The following is a 23,917-nucleotide window of genomic DNA, read 5'->3' as shown; positions in this document are numbered from 1 at the left end:
CCAACTACACTGACACTGACTGTACCCTTGTTTCCTAGGCTTGAAATAAAGATACTGTCCTGCCATTCTCTATAAGGTAATTTACAGTAAATTACACAAAGGCACAACCACCTGTAGAAGATGCACGTATGGCAACGTACGTCAGACACGTGAACTAACTTACATGATTGGATATGTGAATACACATTCACATCTTTGAAGGTTCAGTATGTAGAGGACTTACTTTACTCACAAAACAATGATTCGTGACACACTATATTAACAAATTGAAGGATGAAAATCATATGACCATCTCAATAGGTGCAGAAAAGTTTTTTACAAAATTCAACATCTCTTTATGATAACTCTCAACAAAGTATATATAGAGGGCATATAATTCAACATAATAAAGGTGATATATGACAAACTTACAGCCAACATCCTACTTGGTGGTGAAAAGCTTAAAGTATTCCCTCAAAGATCAGGAACAAGACAAAGATGCCCACTCTTGATATTTTTATTCAACATAGTATAATCAGATAAGAAAAAGAGTCCAAATTGTAAAGGAAGAAGTAATGCTGTCACTATATTCAGATGACATGATACTATATATAGAAAATCCTAAAAAAAAAAAAAGAAGGAAAGAAAATCCTAAAGATACCACCCCAGAACTATTAGAACTAGTAATTCAATAAAGTTGCAGGACACAAAATCTATATACTAACAATGAACTATCAGAAAGAGAAATTAGGAAAACAATCCCATTTAAAACTGCTTCAAAAATAACAAAGTATCTAGGAGTAAATCTAACAAGGTAAAATACATGTACTTGGAAAACGATAAGAAACTGATGAGAGAAATTGAAGATGACACAAATGGGATGATATACCATGCTCATGAACTGGGAGAACTACTATTGTTGACATAATCACACTACTCAAGGCAGTCTACAGATTGAGTGCAAAACCTATCAAAATACCAATGGCATTTTTCATAGAACTAGAATAAATAATTCTAAATTTCTACAGAAACACAAAAAACCTTGAGTAGCTAAAACAAGGCTGAGAAAAAAGAACAAAGCTGGAGATATGTTCCCCGGTTCCATATTATTCTACAAAGCTAGAGTAATCGAGAGTATGCTATAGGTACAAAACAGACACACAAATCAATGGAAGAGAAGAGACAGCCCATAAATGAACCCATACTTATGTGGTCAATTAATCTATCACAAAGGAGGCAAGAATATACAATGGGGAAACAACAGCCTCTTCAATAAATGGTGATGGGGAAACTGGGCAACTGCATACAAAACAAGCAACTGCACTATTCTCTCATACCATACACAAAAATAAACTCAAAATGGATTAAACACTTAAATGTAAGACTGAAACCATAAAACTCCTAGAAGAAAATATAGACAGTTTTACCCTGTGGCATGAATCTTAGCAATATTTTTCGTACCTGCCTTCTCAGGCAAGAGAAACAAAAGCAAAAATAAAAAAAGAGAATTCAGTTCAGTTCAGTTGCTCAGTCATGTCCGACTCTTTGTGACCTCATGAACCACAGCACACCAGGACTTCCTGTCCATCACCTACTCCTGGAGTTTACTCAAACTCATGTCCATTGAGTCAGTGATGCCATCCAACCATCTCATCCTCTGTTGTCCCCTTCTCCTCCTGCCCTCAATCTTTCCCAGCAACAGGGTCTTTTCAAATGAGTCAGCTCTTTCACATCAGGTGGCCAAAGTGTTGGAGTTTCAGTTTCAGCATCAGTCTTTCCAATGAATAGTCAGGACTGATTTCCTTTAGGATGGACTGGTTGGATCTCCTTGCAGTCCAAAGGACTCGCAAGAGTCCTCTCCAACACCACAGTTCAAAAGCATCAATTCTTCAGTGCTCAGATTTCTTTATAGTCCAACTCTCACATCCATAAATGACTACTGGAAAACAATAGCCTTGACTAGATGGACCTTTGTTGGCAAAGTAGTGTCTGATTTTTAATATGCTGTCTAGGTTGGTTATAACTTTCCTTTCAAGGAGCAAGAATCTTTTAATTTCATGGCTGCAGTCACCATCCGCAGTGATTTTGGAGTCCCCAGAAAATAAAGTCTGCCACTGTTTCCACTGTTTTCCCATCTATATGCCATGAAGTGCTGGGACCGGATGCCATGATCTTAGTTTTCTGAATGTTGAGCTTTAAGCCAACTTTTTCACTCTCCTCTTTCACTTTCATCAAGAGGCTCTTTAGCTCCTCTTCACTTTCTGCCATAAAGGTGGTGTCATCTACATATCTGAGGTTGTTGATATTTCTCCTGGCAATGTTGATTCCAGCTTGTGCTTCTTCCAGCCCAGCGTTTCTCATGATGTACTCTGCATATAAGTTAAATAAGCAGGGTGACAATATACAGCCTTGATGTACTCCTTTCCCAATTTGGAACCAGTCTGTTGTTCCATGTCCATTTCTAACTGTTGCTTCCTGACCTGCATACAGATTTCTCAGGAGGCAGGTCAGGTGGTCTGGTATTACCTTTTTCTGAAGAATTTTCCACAGTTTGTTGTGACCCACACAGTCAAAGGCTCTGATGTAGTCAATAAAGCTGAAATATATGCTTTTCCGGAACTCTCTTGCTTTTTCCATGATCCAGCAGATGTTGGCAATCTCTCTGGTCCTCTGCCTTTTCTAAAACCAGCTTGAACATCTGGGAAGTTCATGGTTCACGTATTGTTGAAGCCTGGCTTGGAGAATTTGGGGCATTACTTTATTAGTGTGTGAGATGAGTGCAGTTGTGTGGTAATTTGAACATTCTTTGGCATTGCCTTTCTTTGGGATTGGAATGAAAACTGACCTTTTCCAGTCCTGTGGCCACTGCTGAGTTTTCCAAATTTCCTGGCATATTGAGTGCAGCATTTCACAGCATCATCTTTTAGGATTTGAAATAGCTCAACTGGAATTCCATCACCTCCACTACCTTTGTTAGTAGTGATGCTTCCTAAGGCCCACTTGACTTCATATTCCAGGACGTCTGGCTCTAGGTGAGTTACATCAACCTAAAAAGCTTTTGCCCAGCAAAGGAAATCATCAACTAAATAATAAAAGGTGCCTACTGAATGGGAGAATATATTTGCAAATGATATATCTGACAGGGGTTAATATTCAAAATATACAAAGAACTCATGCAGCTCAACGTAAAAACAACCTGCAAACAATCCAATTAAAAATGGGCAGAGGACCTGAATAGATGTTTTTTTAAAGACACAGAGACTGACAATCAGTTCAGTTCAGTCGCTCAGTCATGTCCGACTCTTTGTGACCCCATGAATCGCAGTACACCAGGCCTCCCTGTCCATCACCAACTCCCCAAGTTCACCCAGATTCACATCCATCGAGTCAGTGATGCCATCCAGCCATCTCATCCTCTGTCGTCCCCTTCTCCTCCTGCCCCCAATCTCTCCCAGCAACAGAGTCTTTTCCAATGAGTCAACTCTTTGCATGAGGTGGCCAAAGTACTGGAGTTTCAGCTTTAGCATCACTCCTTCCAAAGAATACCCAGGGCTGATCTCCTTCAGAACGGACTGGTTGGATCTCCTTGCAGTCCAAGGGACTCTCAAGAGTCTTCTCCAACACCACAGTTCAAAAGCATCAATTCTTTGGCGCTCAGCTTTCTTCACAGTCCAACACTCACATCCATACATGACCACTGGAAAAACCATAGCCTTGACTAGACAGACCTTTGTTGGCAAAGTAATGTCTCTGCTTTTCAATATGCTATCTATGTTGGTCATAACTTTTCTTCTAAGGAGTAAGCGTCTTTTAATTTCATGGCTGCAGTCACCATCTGCAGTGATTTTAGAGCCTGATCTTATCTAAACCTAAATATCTCCCCAAGGATCCCATCTTCAAATATAATCACATCAGAGGTTATGACTTCAATATGTAAATTGGGGGGGAGAAAGAAAGTGAAGTCGCTCAGTCGTGTCTGACTCTTTGCGACCCCATGGACTGTAGCCTACCAGGCTCCTCTGTCCATCGGATTTTCCAGGCAAGAGTACTGGAGTGGATTGACATTTCCTGGGTGGGGAGGGGAGTGGGGACATAATTCGGTCCATAGCACCAAAGTTCAGAGAAGTTATCCTGCCTGATTAATTAAGTAGTAGAGGCCAGGCTAACCCCTTGTCCACCTGACTTGAAAGCTCACATTCTCAGTAGACAGTATCTCCCAGGATCTGAGACAGCCTCTCAATTTTAGCTCCTGCCTTTACTGCTGCAGCATAAGCACTGAGGAAAGCCAAAAGATGAGCAATCAAAACCTTGAGACAAGTTTTAAGAAAACTGTTTGAGCAAACAAAACCCAAAGCAGTTTTAAGAAAGAGCCTAGTGTTTGGGTCCACACACCCCATCCAAGTGCTCTCATGGAAATGCCAGGAGAGGAAGAGGCAGCAGAGCCTGGGGCTTGAGTAGATGGAAATAAAGGTGAATTGGGGCAAGAGCTGTGATGTTCTGGAGGACTCCTTTCTTTAGGTCAGGGACCACCCTGGCTTTGGTTCCCTCTAGTGTCTGGATGCTCAAACTTGCCCTTTGGGTGGCCAGTGAAGAGTGGCCTCTCACAAGAATGTGGAGTTTGTTGAGGTGGCATTCAAAAAAAAAAAATCAGCTAAGTCTTCATCCCAGCCTACCACCAAGAAATACAGTTTGTAAAGATTTAATCACATCTTCCTTACCCTCATGCCAGCCCAGGGCCCCATCTATTCTAGAACCTCATACTTAGGCAAGAGGGTAGGAGTCAGGGACATCCTTCACATCATTAGGTAATAAAACAAACACGATAAGCTGACGTTTTCATACACTTTCAATGCTTTTCTTTATACCATGTCAAAATGTTCCAGTGTCAAAACAGCCAAACCAACAAGTCACAGATCTGTTCGGCACATTGAGTCAGCCATGACATGATGCTCAACGTCACACTTTCCTGGGTGATAACTAGTTAGTGTGACGGACACATTAATCCACAGCCCAGGCTCCCAGATTGGGGGAAAGGTCACTACCCAGGAAATGTGTGCATCCCAGGGGCCTTGCTGTGAACCTGCCTGTGCCTGAGGTGGTGGGGGGTGGGTGGGGAGAGGGGAGGAGTGCTTGGCAGAACCTTGCAGGGGGACCCTGGGAGGTGGCTGGAGTCACATGACTAACAGGACCCTGGCACTGCCCATCCGCCAGGCAGACAGGGAACAGCACAGAGAGCACCAGACTGGGCCAGAGGCCCAGACTATTCCATCCAGTGACTCCCCAAGTCTCAGTCTTCCCTGCAATGAAACTAAGTGATCTTGGTCCTGCTCATTTATTAAATGAGACAATCCATATAAAGTGCTAATTTCATAGCTGCTTCATAAATGTCAACTATTAGTCTCATCACACCATTATCATTTTCATCATCTCCCTCCTCCACCTACCCTTCCCTCTTCTCTCTCTTCTCCTTCTTCTTCCAGGGATATTGTGAGCCTTAAAGGAGATCATGGATAGGAAAGTGTACACATAGAAAATTTTAACTTACCATAACTCTGCCATCTGTATAAATCAGGGAATGTAGGTTATCTATTCTTCAGCTACAATAGCCACAAGAATGAAACCACGATGACCTTTTGGTCTTAAGGTTTTAAAAAGCTCATAGTCATCAAGGGTCTGACTTTACTCCAGGCCCATTTTTTAAACAAAGCCTCATCTCTTACATATAACTGCTCTGCCTAGAGTGGTTAACAACTGGGCAATGCTTCCAATGGAGTCTGTCCAGGATTGGAGCACTTCCAACACTGAACATGAACAGGAAGCATATGCACAACTGGATGGTCAGAGAGGTAAGCCAAGGCTCGTTTCAAGTCAAACTAATTGGAGCTCACTATGCCAGGGAAAGTTGACTGGCAGCTGCTTCATGAGAAATGTGCTATTTAAGTTTTCCATGTTTACGTGAGGAGTGTATAGTGAGCAGTTATTAGTCTTGCTTTTAATAAATTACATGTAATTTCCACATTCATATCTTTTACTATCCACCCATTACTAGAATATAAGGTGCATGAAGATGAAATTTTTTGTGTGATTTTTTAAAATTACTATATGCCCCGCGCCTAGAATACAGTCTCACTCATGACATATACTAAATAATTGTTCAATGAATTAGCCTTCAAGTCAGGCATTTTCATCTAATACTTTATAGATGTGGAAATTCCAGCTCAGAGAAGTAAAATGGCCCTTGCAATATCAAACAGCTAGTGTGTAACCTGGAAAAGGTCAGTTTTCATTCCAATCCCAAAGAAAGGCAATGCCAAAGAATGCTCAAACTAGTGCACAATTGCACTCATCTCACACACTAGCAAGATAATCCTCAAAATGCTCCAAGCCAGGCTTCAACAGTACGTGAACCGTGAACTTCCAGATGTTCAAGCTGGTTTTAGAAAAGGCAGAGGAACCAGAGATCAAATTTCCAACACCCACTGGATCATCAAAAGAGCAAGAGAGTTCCAGAAAAACATCTACTTCTGCTTTACTGACTATGCCAAAGCCTTTGACTGTGTGGATCACAATAAACTGTGGAAAATTCTGAAAGAGATGGGAATACCAGACCATCTTACCTACCTCCTGAGAAATCTGCATGCAGGTCAAGAAGCAACAGTTAGAACCATATATGGAACAACAAACTGGTACGAATTGGGAAAACAGTACATCAAGGCTCTATATTGTCACCATGCTTATTTAACTTATATGCAGAGTACATCATGAGAAATGCTGGGCTGGATGAAGCACAAGCTGGAATCAAGACTGCTGGGAGAAATATTAATAATCTCAGATATGCAGATGACACCACCCTTATAGCAGAAAGGGAAGAAGAACTAAAGAGCCTCTTGATGAAAGTGAAAGAGGAGAGTAAAAAAGTTGGCTTAAAACTCAACATTCAGAAAATTAAGATCATGACATCCAATCCAATCACTTCATGGGAAATAGATGGGGAAACAATGGAAACAGTGACAAATTTTATTTTTGGGGACTCCAAAAGCACTGCAGATGGTGACTCCAGCCATGAAATTAAAAGATGCTTGCTCCTTGGAAGAAAAGCTATAATCAACCTAGTAGGATGTTAAAAAGCAGAGACATTACTTTGCCAACAAAGGTCCATCTAGTCAAAGTTACGTTTTTTCTAGTAGTCATGTATGGATGTGAGAGTTGGACTATAAAGAAAGGTGAGTATCGAAGAATAGATGCTTTTGAACTGTGGTGTTGGAGAAGACTCTTGAGGGTCCCTTGGACTGCAAGGAGATCAAACCAGCCTATCCTAAAGGAAATCAGCCTTGAATATTCATTGGAAGGACTGATGATAAAGCTGAAACGCCAATATTTTGGCCACCTGATGCGAAGACCTGACTCACTAGAAAAGACTTTGATGATGGGAAAGATTGAAGGTGGGAGCAGAAGGGGATGACAGAGGATGAGATGGTTGGATGGTATCACAGACTCCATGGACATGAGTTTGAGTAAGCTCTGGGAGTTGGTGATGGACAGGGAAGCCCAGCATGCTGCAGTCCATGGGGTTGCAGAGTTGGACACGACTGAGCACCTGAACTGAGTGTATAACAGAGACTAGACTTGTACTTAGTCTTTCTGGCTCTATCTACCCCAGATATAATGAGACCAATGCCAGTTAATCACTAATGCCCTGACACAGATCAAAGCAACAGAGACAGAGAATCAACCCTGCATGAACCTAGGAGGCAAGAATGTACTCCTTGTTGCACAGAAACAAAATCTTTCTGTCTGTCAACCTGAGTTCTCTGAGTCTGCATGAACCATGCAGGTGTAAGTTTCCAAAAATGAGCTGTCAAATGCAGAAGCCAGAGGTTAAAGCCCCTAAGTGAAAACTGGCTTAACTCCCGTTCCAACTATGATGGAATGCGTCTACCACAGTCTATCCAAATGATGACAACTAAAGATGCTGGATATAATTCAGAAAGCAGCTACCTGAGGATCTTGAAAAGCAAATAAGAGCAGATGGTATGGGAAGGAAAGTTAAAACCTGAAGTATAATCAGTATGATAGTAATGAGTTATGTGTTTTTATCTTTTCTCCCTTTCTCTCTTGTCTTATTTATGTATTTGGCTTCTTCAAGCCTTAGTTGTGGCATGCGGGATCTTCTTTTTTCATTGCTGCACATGGAATCTTTAGCTGCAGCATGCAAACTCTTAGTTGTGGCACGTGGGATCTAGTTCCCTGAGTAGGGAACAAACCCACAGCCCCGTCTTCGTAGCATGGGGTCTTAGCCACTGGACCACCAGGGATGTCCTATCTCTTGGCTTTAACTGAAGTGATTCAAACTGGGAGACTGCAAAGTGATTGCAGGCAACAAAAACTCTAAGAAATGACCCTTTTGGCCAACATGGCTCCTAAATTAAGCCAAAGAGTGTGGAGGAGTCTGCATTGTTTTTAATATCCTTTTCCCCTCATGGCCCCACCACAAGTCCAGCTTCAGTCTGAGAAGTGCAGGACCATGCAAAGGACATAATGCAGGCACCTAACCCCCTGCAAGAAGCCCGTCCTTTTGACCAAGGGGAATCTTGTTGGGCAAAGTGCGCTATTTTCTTCTCTATTCTATGACCATATCAGTATTTTCTATAGGTTCAATCATGCAAAGCTGCAACAGTGTCAGTAGCTAAAGCAACAAGGGAACCCCAGCTTTCTAGACAGAGGACCAGACCAGGGCGTCTCTGAGAGCTGGAGAGTGTGGGGGGAATCCTATGGAGAAGGGATTAGGGAAAGGTGAGAAAGGCTCCCCACAGAAGGTGAGGCAGAACTTGTCCTCTGAAGCCAACCAGACTTGTGGCATGCTAAAACAAAACAATTAACATTCTGCAGCATATTTTAACAGGACCCGAGCCTCACAAGCTAATATACAGAACTCCCTGGGTATAATACAAAATTACTCAACCTACCAAGAACCAGAAAAATTTGACCAATTCTCAAAGGCAAAGACACTCAACAGGTGCCATCCTCAAGGTGAATAAGATGTTAGAATATTCAAGTCTTTCAAGCAGCTAGATAATCATTCTCTATGAAGTAAAGACAAACTCTCTTGAAATGAGTGAAAAAATAGATGTGTTCAGCAAAGAAATAGAAGTTATGAAAAAGAATCAAATGGAAAATTTGAAACTGATAAATACAACAGGATTTTGTACAAGGATAATACAAAAACAGGATAAATACAAAGGATATTGAAATTAAAAACTACTGGATAGGTTCAATAGTAGGATGGAGATGAAAGAAAAAAAAAGAATAAGATCAATAAATATAGATCTATAAAAATTACCCAAACTAAAGAAAAGACAAAAATTACTGAGAGGAAAAATGAACAGACCGTTAGGGATCTGTGTGTCAATTTTGAAAGGTCTAATGTTCGTGCCATTGGGGTCCCCAAGGTAGAAGAGAAAAAAATACTTAAGAAAAATTGTCCAATTTAGCAAATTTGGCAAAAAAAATAAACTTACAGAACAAAGAAATCAAATACATCTAAAACAGAATAAATGCAAAAAAAAACCCCACAGGTCATACAGACACATTAAAATCAAACTACTAAACACTAAGATAAGGAAAAAAGTCTTGAAAGCAGCTAGAGAAAGCACATTACATGTAGGAGATTAGTTATTTGACTGCTTACTTCATATCAGAAGCTGTGGAGGCCAAAAGATAGTGAAATAACATCATCAAAGTGCTGAAAGAAACGTTAACACAGAATTGTGTGTCAAGTGAAAATCACCTTCAGAAATGCAAAGAAGGAACCAAAAAGAATTTGTTACCAGCAGAATTGCTACAAGATGTATGCTGAAGGAAGCTTTCCAGGTTAAAGGAAACAATTTCAGTCCTCAGAAATGAAGAAACAGAAACAGGAAAGATGAATGTAATAGACTATTTTGTTTTCTGTTTAGGTTTTCAAAAATACATGACTATTGAAAGAAAAAATGATCATCTACAGAGCCCTGAAAAAAGGAGTCAATGTATGTTTATATAATATCTATGACAACTATAACAGAGTGGGGAGGCTAATAAGTACCTTTTAGGTTGTAAGTTTTCTGTATTTTACTTAAAAATGTAAAATGTTAACTCTAAATAGACTGCAAAGTTAGGTTTATGTTGTATCATTTGTAATCACTTATATATATATATAATTATAATGTTAGATATATATGAAGATATAATAAGCCAACACAAAAGTAAAAATTTTTAAATATTCAATTAATCCAAAAGAAGGCATGAAATTATATACAGAGGAGCCAAACAGAGAGAGAACACCAGAAAGTGGGCGTGGAGGGAACATACCTCAACATAATAAAGGCCAGTTGTGAAAACCTATCGCTAACATCATACTGAATGGTGAAAAACTTGAAAGCATCCCCTCTAAGATTAGGAACAAGACAAGGAGGTAACTCTCTCCACCTTTATGCAACACAGTTTTGGAAGTCCTAGCCATGGCAATCAGAGAGAAGAAAAGAAATAGAAGAAACCCAAATTGGAAAAGAAGTAAAACTGTCACTATTTGCAGGCAACATGATACTATACATAAAAGATTCTAAGGGTGCTATCGGGAAGTGACTAGAGCTCATCAATGAAGTGGGTAAAGTTGCAGGATATGAATTAAATACACAGAAATCTGTTGCATTTCTGTACACTAACAATCAAAGATCAGAAAGAGAAATTAAAGAAGAAATCTCATTTACCATCTCATCAAAAAGAATAAAACACCTAGGAATAAACCTAAGAAGACAAAGACCTGAAGTCCAAAAACTATAAGACATCAATGAAAAAACTGAAGATGACACAAACAGATGGAAAGATATACCATGTTCTTGGATTGGAAAAATCAGTACTGTCAAAATGACTATATTATCCAAAGCAATATTAGATTCAGTGCAATCCCTATCAAATTGCCAATGGCATTCTCACTAGAACAAAAAAAAATTAATCTATACGGAGACCCAAAATAGCCAAAGCAATTTTTAAGAAAAATGGAGCTGGAGGAACCAGGCTCCTTGAGTTCAGACTATACTACAAAGCTACAGGTAGTGCAGTAGTAAAGAATCCACCTGCCAACGCAGGAGACGCAAGAGATATGAGTTCAATCTCTGGGTCGGGAAGATCCTCTGGAGTAGGAAATGGCAACCCACTCCAATATTCCTGTCCGGAAAATTCCATGGACAGAGGAGACTGGAGAGCTATAGAGCAGAGGTCTGTAAGGGTCACAGAGTCAAACATGACTGAGCACACATGCATGCACAAAGCTACAGCAATCAAAACAGTGTGGTATTGCAACAAAAAAGGAAATAGAGATCAATGGTACAGGATATAAAATCCAGAAATAAACCCATGCACCTATGATTGATTAATCCACAAGAAAGGAGGCAAGAATACACAATGGAGAAAAGACAGGCTCTTCAATAAATGATGCTGGGAAAACTGGACATGTAAAAAAGGACATGTAAAAACTGGACATGTAAAAAGTAAAATTAAAGCATTCTTTAACATCATACACAACATGAAACTCAAAATAGATTAAAGAACTAAATATAAGACCTAATACTATAAAACTCTTAGAGGAAAATACAGGGAGAACACTCTCTGACATAAATCACAGCAATATGTTTTTCTATCCATCTCCTACAGTAATGGACACAAAAACAAACAAATGGGACCTAATTAAACTTAAAAGCTTTTGCACAGCAAAGGAAACCATAAACAAAACAAAGAGACAACCCACAGAATGGGAGAAAATATTTGCAAACTATGCAACTGACAAGGGATTAATCTCCAAAATATACAAGCAACCCATGCAGTTCAATATCAAAAAACCAAACAACCTATAAAAAAAGGGGGCTGAAGACTTAAATAGACATCTTCTAAAGAAGACATACAGATGGCCAAGAGGCACACGAGAAGATGCTTAACATCTTTAATTATCCAGTTCAGTTCAGTTGCTCAGTCATGTCCGACTCTTCAACCCCATGAACTGCAGCACATCAGGCTTCCCTGTCCATCACCAACTCCTGGAGCTTACTCAAACTCATGTCCATTAAGTCAGTGATGTCATCCAATCATCTTATCCTCTGTCATCCCCTTCTCCTGCCTTCAATCTTTCCCAACACCAGGGTCTTTTCCAACAAGTCAGTTCTTCTCATCAGGTGGCCAAAGTATTGGAGTTTCAGCTTTGACTGATTTCCTTTAGGATGGACTAGTTTGATCTTGTAGTACAAGGGGCTCTCAAGAGTCTTCTCCAGCACTACAGTTCAAAAGCATCAATTCTTTAATGCTCAGCTTTCTTTATAGTCCAACTTTCACATACATACATGACTACTGGAAAAACCATAGCTTTGACTAGACAGACCTTTGTCGTCAAAGTAATGTCTCTGCTTTTTAATATGCTGTCTAGGTTGGTCATAACTTTCCTTCCAAGGAGTAAGCGTCTTTTAATTTCATGGCTGCAGTCACCATCTGCAGTGATTTTGGAGCCCAGAAAAATAAAGACTGTCACTGTTTCCATTGTTTTCCCCATCCATTTGCCATGAAGTGACGGGATCAGATGCTATGATCTTAGTTTTCTGAATATTGAGCTTTAAGCCAACTTGTTCACTCTCCTCTTTCACTTTCATCAAGATGCTCTTTAGTTCTTCACTTTCTGCCATAAGGGTGGTGTCATCCGCGTATCTGAGGTTACTGATATTTCTCCCAGCAATCTTGATTCCAGCACATCCAGTCCAGTGTTTCTCATGATGTACTCTGCATGTAAGTTAAATAAGCAGGGTGACAATATACAGCCTTGATGTACTCCTTTCCCAATTTGGAACCAGTCTGTTGTTCCATGTCCAGTTCTAACTGTTGGTTCTTGACCTGCATACAGATTTCTCAGGAGGCAGGTAAGGTGGTCTGGTATTCCCTTCTCTTGAAGAATTTTCCACAGTTTGTTGTGATCCATATAGTGAAAGGCTTTGGTGCAATCAATTAAGCAGAAATAGATGTTTTTCTGGAACTCTCTTGCTTTTTTGATGATCCAGTGGATGTTGGAAATTTGATCTCTGGTTCCTCTGCCTTTCTAAACCCAGCTTGAACATCTGGAAGTTCATGGTTCACGTACTGTTGAAGCCTGGCTTGGAGCATTTTGAGCATTACTTTGCTAGTGTGAGGTGAGTACAACTGTATGGTAGTTTGAACATTCTTGGGCATTGCCTTTCTTAGGGATTGGAATGAAAACTGACCTTTTCCAGTCCTATGGCCACTACTGAGTTTTCCAAATTTGCTGGCATATTGAGTGCAGCACTTTCACAGCATCATCTTTCAGGATTTGAAATAGCTCAACTGGAATTCTGTCACCTGTACTAGTTTTGTTCATTAGTGATGCTTCCTGAGGCCCACTTCACATTCCAGGATGTCTGGCTCTAGGTGAGTGATCACACCATCGTGATTATCTGGGTCATGAAGATCTTTTTTGTATAGTTCTTCTGTGTATTCTTGCCAGCTATTCTTAATCTCTTCTGCTTCTGTTAAGTCCATACCATTTCTGTCCTTTATTGTGCCATCTTTGCATGAAATGTTCCCTTGGTATCTCTAATTTTCTTGAAGAAATCTCTAGTCTTTCCCATTCTATTGTTTTCCTCTGTTTCTTTGCACTGATCACTGAGGAAGGCTTTCTTATCTCTCCTTGCTATTCTTTGGAACTCTGCATTCAAATGGGCATATCTTTCCTTTTCTCCTTTGCCTTTCACTTCTCTTCTTTTCTCAGCTATTTGTAAGGCATCCTCAGACAGGAGGCCTTGTATTTCTTTTTCTTGGTGATGGTCTTGATCCCTGCCTCCTGTACAATGTCATAGACCCTTGTCCATAGTTCTTCAGGCACTCTATCAGATCTAATCCCTTGAATCTATTTCTCACTTCCACTGTATAATCATTAGGGATTTGATTTAGGTCATACCTGAATGGTCTAGTGGTTTTCCCTACTTTCTTCAATTTAAGTATGAATTTGGCAATAAGGAGTTCATGATCTGAGCCACAGTCAGCTCCCGGTCTTGTTTTTGCTGACTGTATAGAGCTTCTCCATCTTTGGCTGCAAAGAATATAATCAATCTGATTTCGGTGTTGACCATCTGGTGATGTCCGTGTGCAGAGTCTTCTCTTGTGCTGTTGGAAGAGGATGTTTGCTATGACCAGTGCATTCTCTTGACAAAACTCTATTAGCCTTTGCCCTGCTTCATTCTGGATACAGTCCATGGGGTCACACAGAGTCAAACAACTGAGCACACACACACACACACACACACACACACACACACAGCAGTACTACTTATAATAGCACCAAAAAATGAAACACTTTGGTGTAAATATAACAAAATTCACACAAGATCTGTAGATGAAAACTATAAATCACTTATGAAAGAAATCAAAGACCTAAATAAATGGAGAAATACGCCATGTTTATGAGTTGGAAGACTCAATATTATTCAAATGTTAATTTTCCCCAAGATGTTCTAGCTATACCAAAAGCATGATTCATAACAGAAAAATCGACCAATTAGATTTTTTCAAGGTTAAAAGGCTGTCAGGGTTTCTTTCTGTCTTCTTTCAAGGTTAAAAAGGCTTTTTATAGGAACCACACTGTTAACAGCATGAAACGACAAGCCATGGAACGGGAGAAAATATTTGGAACCTACGTATCTAATAAAAGACTTGTTCCCAGAATATGTAAAGTACTGTCAACACTCAACAATAAGAAAACAAATGACCTTTTCAAATTAGTGTTTTCATTTTCTTCCAAACATATATATATATATATACACACACACACACATACATACATACACCCAGGAGTGCAAATAGCTCGATCATATGGTAGTTCCAATTTTTAGCTTCTGAGGAACCGCCAGATTGTTTTCCATACTGGCTACACTGATTTACATTCCCACCAACAGTATAAAGATTTCCCTTTCCTCCACATCTTCTCCAGCATTCTTGCTTTGTAGACCTTTGATGATAGTCATTCTGACAGGTGTGAGATTATATCTCATTGTTACTATTTGCATTTCTCTAATAGCAACACAATATAATTTCATATGTCTGTTAGCCATCTATGCATATTCTTTGAAAAAAGTCTATTCAGGTCTTATGCCCATTTTTTAATTGTTTTTGCAATAAAAAATGGGTCTTATGCCCATTTTTGGGAGTTGTGTTTTCTATATTGAGTTGCTTCATTGTAGCACTAATTACAATATTCAAGATATGGAAGCAACCCAAACGCCCATCAACAGACAAATGGATAAAGATGTGGTATGTATACACATGATGGAGTATTACTCAGTCATAGAAAAGAATGAAATTTTGCCATTTGCAGCAACATGGATGAAGCTTGCTTACTGAAATGAGTCAGAGAAAGACAACTACTCTATGATATCACTTATATGTAGAATCTAAAAAATAATACAAATGAATGTATATGCCAAACAGAAACAGACTCACAGACATAGAGAACAAATTAATAGCTACCAAAGGGGAAATGAGGGAGTACAGAATTAAAAGCTACAAACTACTATGTATAAACAGATAAGCAACAAGGATATACTGTATAGCACAGGGAATTACAGCCACTGTCTTGTAATAACTTCTAATGGAGTACAATCTGTAAACACGCCAAGTCACTGTGATGCTCAGGTGAAAGTACTAAAATCAACACTTCAAAAAAAAGAATATAAAAATGATACACATGAACTTATTTACAAAACAGAAATAGAGTCACAAATATAGAAGACAAACTTATGGCTACCAAGGGGAAAAGGAGGAGGAGGGATAAATCAGGAGATTGGGATTGACATATACACACTACTATAGATAACTAACAGTATCTATAGGAGCCGGCGGTGCGGGCAGCTGCAACGGCACACAAGCGCGGCCGAGAGGAGCTACCCCACGTCCAAGGTCAGGGGCAGAAGCCAGGAGGAGCTACCCCACGTCCGAGGTCAGGGGCAGAAGCTGGGAGGAGCTACCCTGCGTCCGAGGCCAGGAGCGGCAGCCGGGAGAAGCAACCCCAAGTCCAAGGAGCAGTGGCTGCGCAGGTGCAGGAGGGCCTAGAGGAGCTACTCCACGTTCAAGGTCAGGAGGGGCTGCAATGAGGAGATACCCCTCGGCCCAGGTAAGGAGCAGCGGCTGCACTTTGCTGGAGCAGCCGTGAAGAGATACCCCACGCCCAAGGTAAGAGAAACCCAAGTAAGACGGTAGGTGTTGCAAGAGGGCATCAGAGCGCAGACACATTGAAACCATAATCACAGAAAACTAGTCAATCTAATCACACTAGGACCACAGACTTGTCTGTCTCAATGAAACTAAGTCATGCCGTGTGGGGCCATCCAAGATGGGTGGGTCACGGTGGAGAGGTCTGACAGAATGTGGTCCACTGGAGAAGGGAATGGCAAACCACTTCAGTATTCTTGCCTTGAGAACCCCATGAACAGTATGAAAAGGCAAAATGATAGGATACTGAAAGAGGAATTCCCTAGGTCAGTAGGTGTCCAATATGCTACTGAAGATCAATGGAGAAATAACTCCAGAAAGAATGAAGGGATGGAGCCAAAGCAAAAACAATACCCAGTTGTGGATGTGACTGGTGATAGAAGCAATGTCCGATGCTGTAAAGAACAATATTGCATAGGAACTTGGAATGTTAGGTCCATGAATCAAGGCAAATTGGAAGTGGTCAAACAGGAGATGGCAAGAGTGAATGTCGATATTCTAGGAATCAGTGAACTAAAATGGACTGGGTGAATTTAACTCAGATGACCATTATATCTACCACTCCGGGCAGGAATCCCTTAGAAGAAATGGAGTAGCCATCATGGTCAACAAAAGAGTCCAAAATGCAGTACTTGGTTGCAATCTCAAAAACGACAGAATGATCTCTATTCATTTGCAAGGCAAACCATTCAATATCACAGGAATCCAAGTCTATGCCCCAACCAGTAACACTGAAGAAGCTGAAGTTGAACGGTTCTATGAAGACCTACAAGACCTTTTAGAACTAACACCCAAAAAAGATGTCCTTTTCATTATAGGGGACTAGAATGCAAAAGTAGGAAGTCAAGAAACACCTGGAGTAACAGGCAAACTTGGCCTTGGAATACGGAATGAAGCAGGGCAAAGACTAATAAGAGTTTTGTTAAGAGAACACACTGGTCATAGCAAGCACCCTCTTCCAACAACACAAGAGAAGACTCTACATATGGACATCACCAGATGGTCAACACCGAAATCAGACTGATTATATTCTTTGCAGCCAAAGATGGAGAAGCTCTATAGAGTCAGCAAAAACAAGACCAGGAGCTGACTGTGGCTCAGATCATGAACTCCTTATTGCCAAATTCAGACTTAAATGGAAGAAAGTAGGGAAAACCACTGGACCATTCTAGTGGTCATGTAGGTATGACCTAAATCACATCCCTTATGATATACAGTGGAAGTGAGAAATAGATTTAAGGGACTAGATCTGATAGATAGAGTGCCTGATGAACTATGGAATGAGGTTCATGACATTGTACAAGAGACAGGGATCAAGACCATCCCCATGGAAAAGATATGCAAAAAAGCAAAATGGCTGTCTGGAGAAGCCTTACAAATAGCTGTGAAAAGAAGAGAAGTGAAAAGCAAAGGAGAAAAGGAAAGATATATCCACCTGAATGCAGAGTTCCAAAGAATAGCAAGAAGAGATAAGAAAGCCTTCTTCAGCAATCAATGCAAAGAAATAGAGGAAAACAACAGAATGGGAAAGACTAGAGATCTCTTCAAGAAAATTAGAGATACCAAGGGAACATTTCATGCAAAGATGGGCTCGATAAAGAACAGAAATGGTATGGACCTAATAGAAGCAGAAGATATTAAGAAGAGGTGGCAAGAATACACAGAATAACTGTACAAAAAAGATCTTCACGACCAAGATAATCACGATGGTGTGACCACTCACCTAGAGCCAGACATCTGGAATGTGAAGTCAAGTGGGCCTTAGAAAGCATTACTATGAACAAAGCTAGTGGAGGTGATGGAATTCCAGTGGAGCTATTTCAAATCCTGAAAGATGATGCTGTGAAAGTGCTGCAGTCAACATGCCAGCAAATTTGGAAAACTCAGCAGTGGCCACAGGACTGGAAAAAGTCAGTCTTCATTCCAATCCCAAAGAAAGGCAATGCCAAGAATGCTCAAACTACCTCACAATTGTACTCATCTCACATGCTAGTAAAGTAATGCTCAAAATTCTCCAAGCCAGGCTTCAGCAATATGTGAACCGTGAACTTCCAGATTTCAAGCTGGATTTAGAAAGGCAGAGGAACCAGAGATCAAACCGCCAATATCTGCTGGATCATCGAAAAAGCAAGAGAGTTCCAGAAAAACATCTATTTCTGCTTTATTGACTATGCCAAAGCCTTTGACTGTGTGGATCACAATAAGCTGTGGAAAATTCTGAAAGAGATGGGAATACCAGACCACCTGATCTGCCTCTTGAGAAACCTGTATGCAGGTCAGGAAGCAACAGTTAGAACTGGACATGGAACAACAGACTGGTTCCAAATTGGGAAAGGAGTACGTCAAGGCTGTATATTGTCACCCTGCTTATTTAACTTATATGCAGAGTAAATCATGAGAAATGCTGGGCTGGAAGAAGCACAAGCTGGAATCAAGATTACCAGGAGAAATACCAATAACCTCAGATATGCAGATGATACCACTCTTATGGCAGAAACTGAAGAGGAACTAAAAAGCCTCTTGATGAAAGTAAAAGAGGAGAGTGAAAAAGTTGGCTTAAAGCTCAACATTCAGAAAACAAAGATCATGTCATCTGGTCCCATCACTTCATGGGAAGTAGATGGGGAAACAGTGGAAACAGTGGCAGACTTTATTTTGGGGGGCTCCAAAGTCACTGCAGATGGTGACTGCAGCCATGAAATTAAAAGACGCTTACTCCTTGGAAGGAAAGTTATGACCAACCTAGATGGCATATTGAAAAGCAGAGACATTTTTGCCAAGAAAGGTCTGTCTAGTCAAGGCTATGGTTTTTCCAGTGGTCATGTATGGATGTGAGAGTTGGACTGTGAAGAAGGCTGAGTGCCAAAGAATTGATGTTTTTAAACTGTGGTGTTAGAGAAGACTCTTGAGAGTCCCTTGGACTGCAAGGAGATCCAACCAGTCCATTCTAAAGGAGATCAGCCTTGGGTATTCTTTGGAAGGAATGATGCTAAAGCTAAAACTCCAGTACTTTAGCCACCTCATGCGAAGAGTTGACTCATTGGAAAAGACTCTGATGCTGGGAGGGATTGGGGGCAGGAGGAAAAGGGGACGACAGAGGATGAGATGGCTGGATGGCATCACCGACTTGATGGACATGAGTTTGAGTGAACTCCGGGAGTTGGTGATGGGCAGGGAGGCCTGGCGTGCTGTGATTCATGGGGTCACAAAGAGTCGGACATGACTGAGTGACTGAACTGAACTGATAGATAACTAATAAGGACCTATTGTACAGCACAGGAAACTCTACTCAGTACTCTGTAATGACCTATATGGGAAAATCATCTAAAAAGAGTGGATATATGTGCATGTAAAACCGATTCACTTTGCTGTACAGCAGAAACTAACACAACATTGTAAATCAGCTATACTCCAATAAAAATTAACTTAGAAAGAAAACAATCTAATTAAAGATTGCCAAAAATTTAAACACTTTATCAAAGATATACAAAGGGAAAATAAACACATAAAAAGATGCTCCATATCATTAGTCATCAGGCAAACGCAAATTAAAACCACAGTGAAATCACTACATACTAAGAATGCCTATGGGGTTTTTGTTTGCTCTGTTTTTATGGCAAAACCAGTTGCTGGCAAGGGTGCAAAACAACTGGAACTTATATACCTTGAAGGTAGAAATACAAAATAAGAAAGCTACTGCTGCAAACAATTTGTCAGCTTTTTTTAATATATAAAGTTAAATGTAGAACTACCATAAGACCAAACAGTCCAGGACTCTTTATTTCTCTTGGGTAAAAACTTAATTTCACACAGAAACCTATACATTTATATACCATCTTTACTCATAATCACCGAAAGCTGAAAACAACCCAGACACTTTTAAATTAGTGAATGGATAATCACCATGCCGATGGTTCATCCATACAATAAAAAACAATAAATAAAAGCTAACAATGAAAAGAAACTAACTACTGATTCATGCAACATAGATAAATCTTAAATGCATTTGGCTAAATGGAAGAAGTCAGACCTAAAATCTATATATCCTACACTTCCATTTTTACGAATTTTGAAAAAGGCAAACAAACTCACGACAAGCAGCTGTCAGGGATAGAGGACAGTGAAGGGGCTGATATAATACAAATTAAGAGAGAATGTACGGGTTGCTAGAACTTTTCTGTTCTGTATCACAAGTCTGGTGGTGAAGACATGACTGTATGCACCCTTAGGACTGTACATTACAAAGAGCAAGTTTTCTGTATATGTTTGTTTGGTTTGGGATGTGCTCAGTCTTCGTTGCTGTACACGGACTTTCAACAGTTGTGGCGGCGAGGAAGTTTCACTGCATGTAAATTTATATAAAGTACAATCAACCAGGATGTGGTGGGAACACATGATGGAATATAAATTGTAATCTTAATATATAATCTAAGCATTACTAATGAACAGCATAAGCACACTGGAGAGAATTGAAAAGTGAAGAACTAACCTTAGTAACTTTCAAAAACCATGTTTGAATTAGGTACTATAGAGCTAAAAAGAAAAAGAACTGTACTCAAATACAGTTTGTATTTGGTAAATTTGTTTCTCACAGAGATATGGGTTAACAATTTTGAAGCAACTTCCAATGTATACTAGAGTTGAACAAATAAACAGATATAGGGTAAATAATGAAAATTCTGTTTCTAACTTTCTATAAAAGCAGTTACAAAGAAGCAAATGGGGAAGGTCAGAAGGGACACTGGTATTGGGTTGCAATTAAAAGTATCAATAAGAACTCAATTGTTTGAGAATCAATAAGAACTCAATAAGAAATCAATTGTTTTTAAAATATATTCACTCTGACAGATACAAAAATAAACATAAATGAGTCTATGAATAAGTTAGTGTATATATATATCCAAGTTTGGTGCTGACAGACACTAGAAACAATGACATTTCAATACTACTGAGGACTTCACTGCACAGATTTTAGCTTCTAAATATCACTCTTCAATTAAAAAGCAAAAAACCCCAAGACAACCACCACCACAACCAGGGATCCTTGGAAAGTGAAAGGGAAAATTGCTCAGTCATGTCCAACATTTTGCAACCCCATGGACTGTACAGTCCATGGAATTCTTCAGGCCAGAATACTAGAGTCGGTAGCTGTTCCCTTCTCCTAGGAATCTTCCCAACTCAAAGATCAAACCCAGGTTTCCTGCATTGCAGGCGGATTCTTTACTGACTGAGCCAGCAGGAAAGCCCAAGAATACTGGAGTGGGTAGCCTATCCCTTCTCCAGCAGATCTTCCCAACCCAGGAATCGAACCAGGGTCTCCTACATTTCAGGCGGATTCTTTACCAACTAAGCTACCAGGGAAGCATTCTTAGATAAGTGGTTAAATCCAAACCTGGGTCACAGAAAATACAAGAGGAGTCTGGAGCTTCTTGTGTGCCAGAAAGTGACAAGGTGCTCAAAAAAAAAAAAAAAATGAGGATACCTATAAAGGGCTCAGGAATCAATATCAAAGAGTTCTCCTTGGCCAAAGTTGAAATAATTTAAGCAATAAAATGTATAACAGAATAACCTGTAGGATAAAAAATATATACAAGGACCAAAACTAAGAGAGAGAGAGACATGGATGAGAAGGAATGGTTCTTTCAAGAATTCCAATTAACACAAGCAGAAGGGGTAAGTGAAAGTGAAGTCTCTCAGTTGTGTCTGAATCTTTGTGACCCCATAGACTGCAGCCTACCAGGCCCTCCTGTCCATGGGATTTTCCAGGCAATAGTACTGGAGTGGATTGCCATTTCCTTATCCAGGGGATCTTCCCAAGCCAGGGCTCGAACCCGGGTCTCCTGCATTCTAGACAGATGCTCTACCATCTGAGCCACCAGGGAAGTCTAGAAGGGGTAAGGGAATCTGAAAACCACCATTAGAACATCCTGAAATTTGTTACAGCTAAGATCCATTGATGGATGCTAAAATTAGTGGGAGAAAGTTTGAGGAGAAATGGGATATTTGCATAGTCTCAAAGTATTTCTTCCAGATATTAAGGAAAAATAACTTTCAGTGGAAACTCCTGGCAGACACTGCCTCAGCTTAGTGATCACTGTTAGCTCCACCAGTAGTATTAACATCACGTGCCCCATGATGGGGTAATGGAGAAGGGCGCATCACTACTGGGGTATCTTTGTACAACCTCAACCTAATCATGAGCAAACACTCAGCCCAGAGCGAGGGACATTTTACAAAACAACTCTCTAAGAGTGTCAAGACCATGAAAGACTAGTAAAGATAAGCAACTGTCACAGATTGGTAAGGACTGGGGGAGGTGACTGGCAAGGACTAGGATGTGACTGAGAGACTAACACTACTGTCCCAGGAGAGATGATAATTAAGTGCGTGGTGGGACTCTGGATTGGCTCCTGGAACAGAAAAAGGACATCAGAAACACTAATGAAATGTGAATAAAATCTAGTTTACTTAACAGTATTGTGTCAGTGTTGATTTCTTAGTTTTTAACATATGTACTATGGTTTGTAAGATGTTAGTGAACATTAAGGGAAGCCGGGTGGAGGGTACATAGGAAATCTCCATCTTCATTTTATAACTTTCCTGTAAGTCTCAGGTTATTACAAAATAAAAAGGTTTCCGATTTCCTTTAAGAGAGACTTGACTGTTTAATGCAACAGAGAGAAGAGAGATTTTGGCATTATTACATATCTGGAAGTGAAGTTTAATTTTTTTTTTTAAATCGCAAAAGAAATAGGAGTGGGTAAATTGAACTATACTGTCGTAAAGTTCTTATGTTATAAATAACACGATATAAAATTATTTTAAAATATACTGTGGCAAGTTAAATACAAACATTTAAAAACTAAAATTAATTCAGTTCAGTCACTCAGTCGTGTCCGACTCTTTGTGACCCCATGAACCGCAGCACACCAGGCCTCCCTGTCCATCACCAACTCCCGGAGTTCACTCAGACTCATGTCCTTCGAGTCGGTGATGCCATCCAGCCATCTCATCCTCTGTCATCACCTTCTCCGCCTGCCCCCAGTCCCTCCCAGCATTACTACAAGTGAAAAACCACAGTAAAATGAAGGTTAACATAATGAGCCATGAGTAGGGGAAAACAGAATCATTTAAAAACTCTGACAAAGCAGGGAAAATATATTATTAAAAAGGTATTAAAACAGTAGAAACAAATAGAATATAAATAGTTAGATGATATACTTAAACTCAACTATATATATATACTAATATTAAATTTTATTCTAAATAGTCCAACTAAAAGCAGAAATTCTCAATATAGATAAAACACAACCATGTATTCTCAAGGAAAAATGGACTTCAAAATGAGACACAGATACATTAAAAGTAAAAATACATAAAAAGGTATATCAGGCAAAGTCTAATCAGGAGAAAGCAGGTGATGAATAATGCCAGAAAAAGAGGGTCATTTCATAATGATAAAGGGGACACACACACACGAATATTATTGAGCCAGAAAAAGGTTCATTTGGAACAAGGTCCATGGGTGGACACTGAGGGCATTGTGTGTTAGTCGCTCAGTTGTGTCCGACTCTCTGTGACTGTATGGACTGTAGCCCTCCAGGCTCCTCTGTCCTTGAGATTCTCCAGACAAGAATAGTGGGTT

General features: G+C 39.9%; 1 non-coding gene across 1 annotated transcript; it reads right to left on the bottom strand.

Moving 5' to 3' along the window:
- Window positions 1–22,082: 22,082 nt before the first annotated feature.
- On the bottom strand, window positions 22,083–22,154 carry TRNAS-AGA (transfer RNA serine (anticodon AGA)). Its single transcript has one exon. It is a non-coding gene; the product is annotated as a tRNA-Ser (tRNA).
- Between the last annotated feature and the right edge of the window lie 1,763 nt (window positions 22,155–23,917).

The sequence above is a fragment of the Bos mutus genome, chromosome 7 (assembly GCF_027580195.1).
Source record: "Bos mutus isolate GX-2022 chromosome 7, NWIPB_WYAK_1.1, whole genome shotgun sequence".
NCBI classification, from domain to species: Eukaryota; Metazoa; Chordata; class Mammalia; order Artiodactyla; family Bovidae; genus Bos; species Bos mutus.
The sequence above is the reverse complement of the archived record's forward strand: the minus strand, read 5'-3'. Positions and strand labels throughout refer to the sequence as shown.